Source organism: Phyllobates terribilis, unplaced genomic scaffold (genome assembly GCF_046119375.1).
Source record: "Phyllobates terribilis strain yellow unplaced genomic scaffold, ASM4611937v1 Scaffold_4__5_contigs__length_816908805, whole genome shotgun sequence".
NCBI classification, from domain to species: domain Eukaryota; kingdom Metazoa; phylum Chordata; class Amphibia; order Anura; family Dendrobatidae; genus Phyllobates; species Phyllobates terribilis.
Genome location: NW_027362764.1, coordinates 309,970,766 through 309,986,003, shown reverse-complemented (window position 1 = coordinate 309,986,003; position 15,238 = coordinate 309,970,766). Strand labels below are relative to the sequence as shown.

The window sequence follows — 15,238 nt, the reverse complement described above, 5'->3', positions numbered from 1 at the left end:
TCCCTTGCAGATTTGAAGCAGTTTCATGTCTGCAGCGTCTTATTCTTTCAGTATTTTTGCGTTTTTCACACTTTCTAAAGAACGGGAAAAAATCTCTTAAACGCAGCAATATCAAGGCAATTTTCCTGCCAAGAGACATGTTATTGGTGCAGAAATGTCTGCAGCAAATACTTATCGTGTGCACATTCCCACGTCATTTCATTGTCAGTAAACATTGCAGACTATGGGCTGTTATCTTTACTAGATCCTGACTTCAACAATGATCCTGAGCAGGAGAAAGGTGCATTTACACCGGCCGACTGCAGCTGTTAAAGCGGCTTTCCATCGCTTTATTATGTAACTGTAAGTATGGGATTTCCACAGTTGCAGTTACACGCTGAATAGATTCTCATCATCTTCTCTCAATGACAATTTAGTCAGAATATGACCACAATTTAGCGCAATTCACATTTCTGCAGTGAGGTGACAACAGCTCCAACCGGCAAGCAGAGCCGAATCCTAACATTGTATGTACTGCACACTCCGCTATTCCGGAAGCCGTACTACTTGCTGAAAGTTTCCTATGGGGTGAAAAAACCCTATAACGGCTGTAACCATTTTTAAAAGAGTAGTTACAATACAGCTAAGAATAGATGTGCCGGCCATTCTTCCCTTTTTATGTTATATAGAGTTCCTCAATACATTTATGTCATCCCCCATTAACTTTATCATCTCTCCTTACAAGTATGTCTTGTATCTTAGCTAAAACATGGTAGTAAGTAGCACATTAAACACTTTTATAATGCGTAGTGTATAATCACTGCATATTTCCAGGTTATGTGCTTCTGATGACTAATTCTGCCAGGTAAATAGGAAAGGGTTCTTTACAGTTAGAGCAGTCAGACTGTGGAATGACGACCACAAGAGGTAGTAATGGCAGACACTATAGCAGAATTAAAAAAAGGTCTGCATACTTTAACCACTTCGCACCAGAGCCTGTTTTTGCCTTCGTGACCGGGCCAATTTTTTCAATTCTGACCACTGTCACTTTATGAAGTAATTACTCTGGAACGCTTCAACGTATTCCCCTGATTCTGAGATTGTTTTTTCGTGACATATTGTACTTCATGATAGTGGTAAAATTTCTTTGATATCACATGCGTTTATTTGTGAAAAAATTGGAAATTTGGCGAAAATTTTGAAAATTTTGCAATTTTCAAACTTTGAATTTTCATGCCCTTAAATCAGAGAGATATGTCACACAAAATACTTAATAAATAACATTTCCCACATGTCTACTTTACATCAGCACAATTTTGGAACCAAAATTTTTTTTTGTTAGGGAGCTATAAGGGTTAAAAGTTGACCAGTGATTTCTCATTTTTCCAACAAAATTTACAAAAACATTTTTTTAGGGACATCATATTTGAAGTCACTTTGAGGGGTCTTTATGACAGAAAATACCCAAAAGTGACACCGTTCTAAAAACTGCACCCCTCAAGGTGCTCAAAACCACATTGAAGAACTTTATTAACCCTTCAGGTGCTTCACAGGAATTTTTGGAATGTGGAAGAAAAAAATTAACATTTAACTTTTTTCACAAAAATGTTACTTTAGACCCAATTTTTTTTATTTTCACAGGGGTAACAGGAAAAAATGGACCCCAAAATTTTTTGTGCAATTTCTCTTGAGCGTGCTGATACCCCATATGTGAGTGAAAACCACTGTTTGGGCGCACGGCAGGGCTCGGAAAGGAAGGAGCGCCATTAGACTTTTTGAATGTAAAATTTGTCTGAATAATTAGCAGACACCATGTTGCGTTTGGAGAGCTCCTGATGTGACTAAACAGTGGAAACCCCCCACAAGTGACACCATTTTGGAAACTAGACCCCTTATGGAACATATCTAGATGTGTGGTGAGCACCTTGAACCCCCAGCTGCTTCACAGAAGTTTATAATATTGAGCTGTAAAAATAAAATTTTCACATTTTTCCCACAAAAACGTTTTTCATCCCTTAATTTTGCATTATCATAAGGGTAATAGGATAAATTGCACCATGAAATTTGTTGTGCAATTTCTCCTGAACACGCCGATACCCCATATGTGGAGGCAAACCACTGTTTGGGCGCACGGCAGGGCTCGGAAGGGAAGGAGCGCCATTTGACTTTTTGAATGTAAAATTTGTTTGAATAATTAGCGGACGCCATGTTGCATTTGGGGAGCCCCTGATGGGCCTAAACAGTGGAAACCCCCCACAAGTGACACCATTTTGTAAACTACACCTCTCAAGGAATTCATCTAGGGAAGTAGTGAGTATTTTTTAATTTTTAAATTTATACCATTGGGCAGTGAAAAAAGCATAATTATATTTTTACCACAAAAAAATGTTTTACCCTCAGATTTTACATTTTCACACAGGGCAATGGGTAAAAATGGTGCCGAAATGTGTCACACAATTTCTTCTAAAAGTGGCAATACCCCATATGTGGCTGTATCGTACCGCTCAGCCATATGGCGAGATCTGGGGGGGACGGAGTGCTATTTGACAATTGGAGAACAAATTATTGTAGAATAGGCATTTGGATTTGGGAGCACAACATTTTTTGAATTTCTTTTGGGGGGCAAGGGCCATTTCGCTTTTCCAGAGCCTTTCTGCTACCAGTAACTTGGAAGTCCCTTATATTTTTAACAGATGACGGACCTGAGTGGGGACTAGCTTTTTTTGAGGACTGAGTTGAAGCTTTTATTGGGAACATTTTACGTAACATTTATCCGGCGCTCTAGGCTGAGCACTTACATCGGGGTTTCCATCTAATTTTCCAAGTGATGTAATTCAGATGAAACCCCTGCGGGATCCATTCACTGTAATGAGGCAGCAGAGCTACTCTGTACTCCGTCTGGCCTCTGTTTAGCGGTGTCCTTTTTTTCAGAAGTGCACAAAACTGTGGCCAACCGCACTTTTATGCACGCCTAAAACAAATGACACCGTGGGATCACAGGCCAGACGGCATCCACAGTGGCCTATATCTGCCTCATTACAGGGAATCTTCCGTCATGGGTTCCGTCTGAATCACGTATTTCAGAGATTTACACGGAAACTCTGGGGTAAGTGCTCAGCGCAGAGCGCAGGATAAATGTGAGCAGAGCCTTACTGCGATCGTTGGGAGACATAATAAACAAATCAGTAGCAGGTGAAGAATTGGTTTTATTTATTTTTTACGCCGTTCCTAGTGTGATATATTACTTTATTCTTCGGGTCGGTGCGATTACAGAGATACCAGATTTATATCGGGTTTTTATGATTGACAGCTGTCACACACTAACAGACGCTTTTTTTTGCAAAATCTAGTTTTTGCATCGCCATATTTTGAGAGCTATAATTTTTCCATATTTTGGCCGACAGAGTCATGTGATGGCTTGTTTTTTGCGGGACGAGTTGACATTTTTATTGGTACCATTTGTGGGTACGTGACATTTTTTGATCGCTTAATATTCCGTTTTTTGGGAGGTAAAATTAACAAAAACAAACAATTCAGGAATTGTTTATTGAGGTTTTTTTTTATGCCGTTCTGCGTGTGGTAAAAGTGATCAGGCAGCGTTATTCTTCGGGTCAGTACGTTTACAGCGATACTACACTTACAGTATTTTTTTTATGTTTTGGCGCTTTTACACAATAAAACAATTTTATAGAAAAAATATTTTTTTTGCATTGCTTTATTCTGAGAGGTATAACTTTTTTATTTTTTGGCTGATGGAGCTGTATAGCGGCTTGATTTTTGCGGAACAAGATGACGTTTTCAGCGGTACCATTTCTATTTCCATTTTGCTTTTTGATCGCATTTTTTTCCACTTTTTGTTTGGCGATATGAGGAAAAAGCATAGTTTTTTGCTCCGTTTTTTATTTATTTTTATTACGGTGTACACATAAGGAGTTAATTAGTGTGACAGTTTTATACCTCGGGTTGTTTCGGACGCGGCAATACCAAATATGTGTACTTTTTTTATTTTTGCATAAATATATGGATTTATCGGTTTAATATTTTATTTATTTATTTTTATTTATTTTGTATTTTTTTTTTAACAGTTTCAAAACATTTTTTTTTACATTTTTACTTAGTCCCTGTATGGGACATTAATTTTTATTTTTCTGATCCCTGATCTCATGTAATGTAATAGACATGTATTACATTATATGAGATCTTCACTGACTGTTTCACAGTCTCCTGTCTGGCATCAGCTACAGGCTGAAGCCAGACAGGAAGGACACCATATATGGCAGAGCTGGAGGCGGTCATGTGACCTCCAGCTGCCATAGCAACGCCAGGTCCTGAAAGGAATCAAGGGGTCGTCGGAGAGGTAAGTGGACGACCCCCTCTCCTCCTGCTGTCTTCTATATGCCGCGATCACTATAGATCGCGGCATATAGAAGACAGCAAAGGGTTAACATCACTGGGACCTGATCTAATCAGGTCCCGATGATGTTCCCTGTCAGAGCTAACGCTCTGCACCGCTCTCACAGCGCTTGCAGGACCCTGGGGGTCCTGAGCACTGCGAGACCACCCACCGTTTTTAAACGTCCGCGCTGCACAGAGCCCAGGCAGCGCCGACGTTTATCTACAGTGGGCGGTCGGGAAGCGGTTAACAAAACATGACATTGTGAGTTATAAATAATCAAAGTTAGACATTTTCTATTACTAGAAGATAGTTTGAACTTTAAAGTCCTAAATCTTTTTTCAACGTATGTAACTATGTAGAATGTACATTAAGAAAATGCTTCAAATGCAATTCCCTAATATTATTTTACAATAATTTCCTCTTAAAGGAGGTGTCCACTACTTTTACACTGATGCCCTATCCGTAGGATAGGGCATCAATGTATCATCGGCCGGGGTCCCGCACCCGGCACCCCTGCCGATCAGCTGCTATCAGTGTCGGTGACCGCCGGCAGGAAGTGCTTACCTGCAGTGCTTGGCCGTCAAGTTGTAGTGGCCGGCGCTTGTTACTGCACATCTGCCTCTAATTCAATGGGAGGCGGATGTGCAGTACCCTGCGGTGGCCACTACAGGTGGACGGCCAAGCACCACAGGTAAGGACATCCGGCCGGTGGCCGCCGGCACCGATAACAGCTGATCGGCAGGGGTGCTGGGTGAGGGACCCCGGCCGATGATATATTGACTACCTATTGAGCCTGTTCTACGCCCGGGTGGCGAGCAATTTTATTGGTATATGGTCTCCCATGCTGGTATTTGTGCTGCCTCCATCCTGTTATGTGCTGTTCTCAGCCCCAATCCTGGTATGCATGGCACCCCTCAAGCCCCAATCCTGGTATGCATGGCATTCCTCACGCCCCAATCCTGGCATGCATGGCATTCCTCATTCCTATCCTGGTATGTATGGTACCCTCATCCTGGTATGCATGGCACCCCTAATCCCCAATCCTGGTATGCATAGCACCCCGCATCCCCAATCCTGGTATGCATGGCACGCCGCATCCCCAATCCTAGTATGCATGGCACGCCGCATCCCCAATCCTAGTATGCATGGCACGCCGCATCCCCAATCCTGGTATGCATGGCACGCCGCATCCCCAATCCTGGTATGCATGGCACCCCGCATCTTCAATTCTGGTATGCATGGCACCCCGCATCTTCAATCCTGGTATGCATGGCACCCCGCATCTTCAATCCTAGTATGCATGGCACCCCGCATCTTCAATCCTAGTATGCATGGCACGCCGCATCCCCAATCCTAGTATGCATGGCACGCCGCATCCCCAATCCTGGTATGCATGGCACGCCGCATCCCCAATCCTGGTATGCATGGCACGCCGCATCCCCAATCCTGGTATGCATGGCACCCCGCATCTTCAATTCTGGTATGCATGGCACCCCGCATCTTCAATCCTGGTATGCATGGCACCCCGCATCTTCAATCCTGGTATGCATGGCACCCCTCATCCCCTATCCTGGTATGCATGGCACCCCTCATCCCTATCCTGGTATGTATGGTAGCCCTCATTCTGATATGCATGGCCCCCCTCACGCCCCAGTCACGGTATGCATATAGATCACATATAGACATTGTCTACACACACACACAGATCACATATAGACATTGTCTACACACACACACAGATCACATATAGACATTGTCTACACACACAGATCACATATAGACATTGTCTACACACACAGATCACATATAGACATTATGTGATCTGTGTGTATACAATGTCTATATGTGATCTGTGTGTATACAATGTCTATATGTGATCTGTGTGTGTATACGATGTCTATGTATACACACAGATCACATATAGACATGGTATACACACAGATCACATACAGACATGGTATATACACATAGATCACAATCAGACATCGTATACACACACAGATCACATACAGACATCGTATATACACAGATCACATACAGACATCGTATATACACAGATCACATATAGACATGGTATATACACATAGATCACATATAGACATTGTCTACACACACAGATCACATATAGACATTGTCTACACACACACACAGATCACATATAGACATTGTCTACACACACACACAGATCACATATAGACATTGTCTACACACAGATCACATATAGACATTGTCTACACACACACACAGATCACATATAGACATTGTCTACACACACACACAGATCACATATAGACATTGTCTACACACACACACCACATATAGACATTGTCTACACACACACACAGATCACATATAGACATTGTCTACACACACAGATTACATATAGACATTATGTGATCTGTGTGTATACAATGTCTATATGTGATCTGTGTGTATACAATGTCTATATGTGATCTGTGTGTGTATACGATGTCTATGTATACACACAGATCACATACAGACATCGTATATACACATAGATCACATACAGACATGGTATACACACATAGATCACATACAGACATGGTATACACACACAGATCACATACAGACATGGTATACACACACAGATCACATACAGACATGGTATACACACACAGATCACATACAGACATGGTATACACACACAGATCACATACAGACATGGTATACACACACAGATCACATACAGACATGGTATACACACACAGATCACATACAGACATGGTATACACACACAGATCACATACAGACATGGTATACACACAGATCACATACAGACATGGTATATACACATAGATCACAATCAGACATCGTATACACACACAGATCACATACAGACATCGTATATACACAGATCACATACAGACATCGTATATACACAGATCACATATAGACATGGTATATACACATAGATCACATATAGACATTGTCTACACACACACACAGATCACATATAGACATTGTCTACACACACACACAGATCACATATAGACATTGTCTACACACACACACAGATCACATATAGACATTGTCTACACACACACACAGATCACATATAGACATTGTCTACACACACACACAGATCACATATAGACATTGTCTACACACAGATCACATATAGACATTGTCTACACACACACACAGATCACATATAGACATTGTCTACACACACACACCACATATAGACATTGTCTACACACACACACACACAGATCACATATAGACATTGTCTACACACACAGATCACATATAGACATTATGTGATCTGTGTGTATACAATGTCTATATGTGATCTGTGTGTATACAATGTCTATATGTGATCTGTGTGTGTATACGATGTCTATGTATACACACAGATCACATACAGACATGGTATACACACATAGATCACATACAGACATGGTATACACACACAGATCACATACAGACATGGTATACACACACAGATCACATACAGACATGGTATACACACACAGATCACATACAGACATGGTATACACACACAGATCACATACAGACATGGTATACACACACAGATCACATACAGACATGGTATACACACACAGATCACATACAGACATGGTATACACACACAGATCACATACAGACATGGTATACACACACAGATCACATACAGACATGGTATACACACACAGATCACATACAGACATGGTATACACATACAGATCACATACAGACATGGTATACACACACAGATCACATACAGACATGGTATACACACAGATCACATACAGACATGGTATACACACAGATCACATACAGACATGGTATACACACATAGATCACAATCAGACATCGTATACACACACAGATCACATACAGACATCGTATATACACAGATCACATATAGACATGGTATATACACATAGATCACATATAGACATTGTCTACACACACACACAGATCACATATAGACATTGTCTACACACACACACAGATCACATATAGACATTGTCTACACACACACACAGATCACATATAGACATTGTCTACACACACACACAGATCACATATAGACATTGTCTACACACACACACAGATCACATATAGACATTGTCTACACACAGATCACATATAGACATTGTCTACACACACACACAGATCACATATAGACATTGTCTACACACACACACCACATATAGACATTGTCTACACACACACACACACAGATCACATATAGACATTGTCTACACACACAGATCACATATAGACATTATGTGATCTGTGTGTATACAATGTCTATATGTGATCTGTGTGTATACAATGTCTATATGTGATCTGTGTGTGTATACGATGTCTATGTATACACACAGATCACATACAGACATCGTATATACACATAGATCACATACAGACATGGTATACACACACAGATCACATACAGACATGGTATACACACACAGATCACATACAGACATGGTATACACACACAGATCACATACAGACATGGTATACACACACAGATCACATACAGACATGGTATACACACACAGATCACATACAGACATGGTATACACACACAGATCACATACAGACATGGTATACACACACAGATCACATACAGACATGGTATACACACACAGATCACATACAGACATGGTATACACACACAGATCACATACAGACATCGTATATACACATAGATCACATACAGACATGGTATACACACACAGATCACATACAGACATGGTATACACACACAGATCACATACAGACATGGTATACACACACAGATCACATACAGACATGGTATACACACACAGATCACATACAGACATGGTATACACACACAGATCACATACAGACATGGTATACACACACAGATCACATACAGACATGGTATACACACACAGATCACATACAGACATGGTATACACACACAGATCACATACAGACATGGTATACACACACAGATCACATACAGACATTGTCTACACACACAGATCACATACAGACATTGTCTACACACACAGATCACATACAGACATTGTCTACACACACAGATCACATACAGACATTGTCTACACACACAGATCACATACAGACATTGTCTACACACACAGATCACATACAGACATTGTCTACACACACAGATCACATACAGACATTGTCTACACACACAGATCACATACAGACATTGTCTACACACACAGATCACATACAGACATTGTCTACACACACAGATCACATACAGACATTGTCTACACACACAGATCACATACAGACATTGTCTACACACACAGATCACATACAGACATTGTCTACACACACAGATCACATACAGACATTGTCTACACACACAGATCACATACAGACATTGTCTACACACACAGATCACATACAGACATTGTCTACACACACAGATCACATACAGACATTGTCTACACACACAGATCACATACAGACATTGTCTACACACACAGATCACATACAGACATTGTCTACACACACAGATCACATACAGACATTGTCTACACACACAGATCACATACAGACATTGTCTACACACACAGATCACATACAGACATTGTCTACACACACAGATCACATACAGACATTGTCTACACACACAGATCACATACAGACATTGTCTACACACACAGATCACATACAGACATTGTCTACACACACAGATCACATACAGACATTGTCTACACACACAGATCACATACAGACATTGTCTACACACACAGATCACATACAGACATTGTCTACACACACAGATCACATACAGACATTGTCTACACACACAGATCACATACAGACATTGTCTACACACACAGATCACATACAGACATTGTCTACACACACAGATCACATACAGACATTGTCTACACACACAGATCACATACAGACATGGTATACACACACACACACACATCACATATAGACATGGTATACACACACAGATCACATACAGACATGGTATACACACACAGATCACATACAGACATGGTATACACACACAGATCACATACAGACATGGTATACACACACAGATCACATACAGACATGGTATACACACACACACATCACATATAGACATGGTATACACACAGATCACTGCAGGGTGCCGGCTCACACTGGCAGCACAGATTCTGAATGGCAAGGAAGCACACACTTGTGATGAGGGGCTTGATCTCTGCTCTCGTTACCTCTTTGACAGGAGGGAACTTCTTCTTGCACTCCATGGACAGACCCCGCAGGTCACTCTGCATGTTCTCCAGGAGCTTCTTGATGGCCTCGGGGCTGCTGGTGGAGGAGGACATGGTTCCAGCTTATGACTTGGTAGCACAGAGGAGAAGCGGCCCAGGAGCTGTCCTCGGTGCGGAGCCAGCAGCCACCCTTCGGTTCAGGCTCCTAGAACATGTCCCCGGCCGGGCACAGAGCTTTCAGCCCCTCGGCTCGGCCATCAGCCGGACTCCCAGAATCCCCTGCTCCCCGCACTGACACATAACAGCCGCTTCCGTAAACACAAGCTGGCCGCGCAGGCGCAGTGTGGCTTTCCCGCAGACCTGTCAGCGTCTCTTTTCGAATCACAAGTGTTCGTGAGTGTGGTCGTGGGCTAGGAAACATGACGGCTGCCTACTAGTCTTCCTGTTACTCACTCTGCCATGGCCATTCTAGTATTGCTAGTGTCATTTATAAACGAAGGTATCTGCAGTGCTAGATAATGTATATACATCTATATATATATATATATATATATATAGCATCTGACGGAGGCTCTGCCACACATTCTGTAGAATGATTGAAATGATCGTGATTGGATGATCTGCTTGTATTGTATGTGTGGTACTGAGATCCATCACAGGTGATGAAACATTGCAGCGTGATTTGCTCTCCGGGCTGGACCCTGACTGCCCCCATTAGTTCATGTTGAAAGTCAGAATGTTGGTGTGAACAGAGCCTTAAAGGGATTGTCCGGCCTTAGGGGACAAGTCTGTGAGGTTTCTCCAGTGCCATGAATGGGGGGCACGTGACCACATATTTGCCCATTTTCTGGAGGATATGGAAAGAGCGGATAACTTACTATTTGGGGAATCACCCTTTAACACTTGTAAAACCAAAAAATACTTTGAAAAAAGTGTGTCCTACTCTTCAGATATTATCTTCGGTCCTGCAGCTTCAATTTTTGTGGGAAATAAGTGCTGTGTATGAAGGGGGCTGGCTGACCGGCTCATTTTAATACATAAAACTGGCCTCTTCTCTCTCATGCAGATGCATAGACACTAGACAGAAATAACTTGCTCAGCTATTGAAATGAGCAGTCAGCCAGCCCCCTTCATACCCAGCGCTGATGACACGCTAACGCAGTTGATGGAGAAACCTATATGGAAAGTTTTAGGAGAAACTCATAAGGTTTCACATGTTTTCCAGTTTTGATCAAATGAGGGAGTCAGTCGATTGATCGGAGACAAGAAAAACACAACCAATTCTGTCTGTGTCCCAGACTTGTCTGCACTCAGATGCCTGGTTACAAGTTTTATTACAAACCACAAAGATATGGAAAGTGGAAATGGCTTACATTACGTTACCTAAAAAGGAAGATAAATTGGGAAAAACAAAGTCGTAAATTATGTATTCTGCTAAATTCCTTAGACTGGTTATAGCTAGTTTAACTATAGTTTCAGAACAAAGGAAAGCTTCATACAGAAATAGCTCTGTATTAGATACAACGAAATAACACTTATAAAGCTAATATTAAAATACAAAATTATCAATTAGATGTATATGTATATTTAATCTAAAATAAAAATAATAAAGTATAAATATTTACCATAACACAGTAAACTCTCTCTTGTGCTGGGGTTGTTGAGCATTTTTAACCCACAGGTGCTTCTCAGAACTTCATAACATTTAGATGTTGAACAACAAAATAATTTTTTCTAATAAAATGGTGTTTTAGTACCAAATTTTTAATGGAGAAAATAATATTTTAATAATTTGTTAAAAGGAACCTGTCAGGTCCCCTGTGCCCCCAGAACCACCAGCAGTTGTGTCTGCATAAATAAACACCCTGCCTAACAGACCCAGAAGTCTTCTTCACTTCCGATCATGAGCAGAGGGCTTCTCTGAAGCCGTCACTGTTACATCCGACTACAAAGGGATCAACGCAGTGAGGGAAAGAAGCCCCGTGCATGCGCGAGGTATGTATAGCGCTGGCGATGACACCGACACTTGTAACAGGGACATGATAACAGGCTAAGTGGGCATTTTTAACCCACAAACTACATTACAGAATTTTATAAGATTGGGCTGTGGAAAAGTAACATTTCAGTGGTAAAACTGTAATTTTTTATTAGCTGTAAATTTTTCACTTACATAAAGGTGGATGAAAATGGAACCCACAATTTATTGCAAAATTTCTCACAAACGTGCAGTGATATACATGTCGTCGCAAACTACTGTTTGGCTACATGGCATGGCTGAGCAGGTAGGAATGTAATTTACGCCATGTTTTTTTTTTATGCAGAAAATTGCAAATATGCCAGTGTAGTGCCCGTCCATTGTGCCCAACTTGTGCTTCTAGAGACACGCACCCTATAAGGCACTGATACCCAACCAGTCTTACTTTGAGAGCCACATTAAAGGGAACCTGACAGTGGATACATTCTGCCCGATGCATGAGCAGCATGTATCTGACACTGGCTGTATGATTTCAGCTATTTATGTCTGACTTGGGAGACTAGTTGGAAAGGTGGTTCCCTGGCAGAGAGCTGGGATGTGTGGTAGACAGGGTAGGCACGCACTTAGGAGGTGCCCGTTGAAAAAAAAAGAAGAAACTGACATAGCTGTGCCTGCGGCTGCCTGCTCCTTCTTCCGACCATAGAAATTCAGCACACTGACCACCTGTGCCCCGTCCGGCTTTCCCTCCCTGCACTCAATTGTATATTGAGAGGATGTGTGGGGCACCGTGTTGGGATGTGCTGCAGAAGACCGGAGAAGATGTAAGTCTGCAGAGACGAGCTGTAGCTGTGAAAAGTCATCAAAGTGTCTGGACAAAATGGAGGCGAAAAGAAAGAGAACCACTCAGAGAAGATGTCACCTATAAGATACCTGGATGTATATGTTTATTTGTAATTCTGACTGCGTCTCATCACTACTGTGGTTCCTGTATAGTCTACAGTATGATGATGGCTGGTAACAAAACTTCCAGTAACTCCTTAACATTGTTTTAGGAACATACTGGAAGTTGTAGGGTCATTTGACACAAATGGCTGACCTGACATTACAATTGACTGCTGTACTAAGCTTGGTTCTTGTCAAGTAATTATACTGTTTCTGGTAGTGTATTCTTGTACTGATGGGGGTTCTGGTTCCGTATTCATGTACTGATTGTGGTTCTAGTAATCTATTGTTTTAGGAACATACTGAAAGTTGTAGGGTCATTTGATACAAATGTCTGACCTGACATTAAAATTGACTGCTGTACTAAGCGTGGTACTTGTCAAGTAATTATAGTGTTTCTGGTGATGTATTCATGCACTGATGATGGTACCTGGTGTCATATTCATGTGCTATTGATGGCTTTGGTGTTCTGTTTATGTACTAATGATTATTTTGTTTTTATATTCATGTACTAATCATGGTTCTGGTGATGAATACATCACCAGAACCATTAGAAGTAGGCGAGTACAGCACCAGAACAACCATTAAAACATGAACATTTCACCAGAAATATCATCAGTACAGGAATTTGAACCATTAATGGTCCCCATTATAGTTAAGCTAGATTAGTTTTCCTGACTATCCTTGGGGCTGACATTTAAAATACAGGATGTCAGGGATGAATGTCTCTAATTTTGAAATTGCACTGCCTGTTAAGTCACACCGATAAAGTACACTTTTTATTTTTACTTTTGCTGGCAATTTTTTGGTGAAAAGGGTAACAATTCTAGTGGATGTGGTTGTCAGAACTTGATAACTGACGCATGCTTTAGCTTGCTCTCTGTCCCATTCCTTTGCTTGGGGGTGAGGGAAGGGACGCCGCTGGCTTCATCTGCTTAAGGCACAAAAATACCTTGTCCTGGGCCTGTCCACGGCTATTATACTATGTTTTTCTTTGATATGCCTCAGCGCTTCACAGTTAAACATATATGGCTGACATGATACAGGGAGTGTCTGATGCATGCTGCCCGTGGATCGGGCCGAATTTATTATCTGTCTGGTTCCTTTTTTTTGTAATAAAAACCACCCACTTTCTTTGTTAATATTAGCAAGTTTAGTAGATCTTACACTAACGCCACCCAAATTCCCCATTGTAAAAATAGCATAACATGGAAACAATTTTAACTTTGTTTGAAAAACTCCTCAAAATGTATTAATTAAAAAAATCTACCAATCTCCGTAATGGAAATTGCAATTCAAAAAAATTCCTTACTAATTTGTAAAAAAACTAGAATTAACAATTTATTGGAGATAATAAATAACTCATTTATTTCATTTGAAGAAATATAAACAAACTACAATATACCGACTCCAAATCTAAAAAAACTTTAAGAATAAATTTAAACTTCCTATATCCTTACGAAAATAGGAATTTGTAATCTTCTCAATTAACCTTCTAATGACCAAATTTGGAAAATAAATTTTATTAATTTAAATTTCATTAAAAAGTCCAATATTAAAAATTGGGAAAAAATTCTTGATGTTATATTTATAGAAACACCATGGTTGAAAGCTTTAAATTTGACATATACAAATCTGGGAAATTTAATATGCAATTGTCTCTTCAGAGAGGAAGAGGACTTGAACTCTATAGCGCCACGTGTTGGAAGCAGCAATCCTACAATCAACCCTTTAACGAATCTTGCAATA

General features: G+C 40.8%; 1 protein-coding gene and 1 long non-coding RNA gene across 3 annotated transcripts in view; one reads left to right on the top strand and one right to left on the bottom strand.

Annotated features, from left to right (window-relative positions):
• Nucleotides 1-10,926, bottom strand: part of LOC141265367 (protein MON2 homolog) — a 26,212-nt gene extending 15,286 nt beyond the window's left edge. For both annotated transcript variants that reach the window (XM_073678376.1, XM_073678375.1), the window contains exon 1: nucleotides 10,573-10,926. The gene's annotated coding sequence lies outside the window, so the exon portion shown is untranslated. The remainder of the gene's footprint in view (nucleotides 1-10,572) is intronic.
• LOC141265368 (uncharacterized) lies at nucleotides 10,870-15,238 on the top strand. Its single transcript, XR_012320078.1, has 3 exons — nucleotides 10,870-11,071; nucleotides 12,375-12,567; nucleotides 15,157-15,238. It is a non-coding gene; the product is annotated as an uncharacterized lncRNA (long non-coding RNA).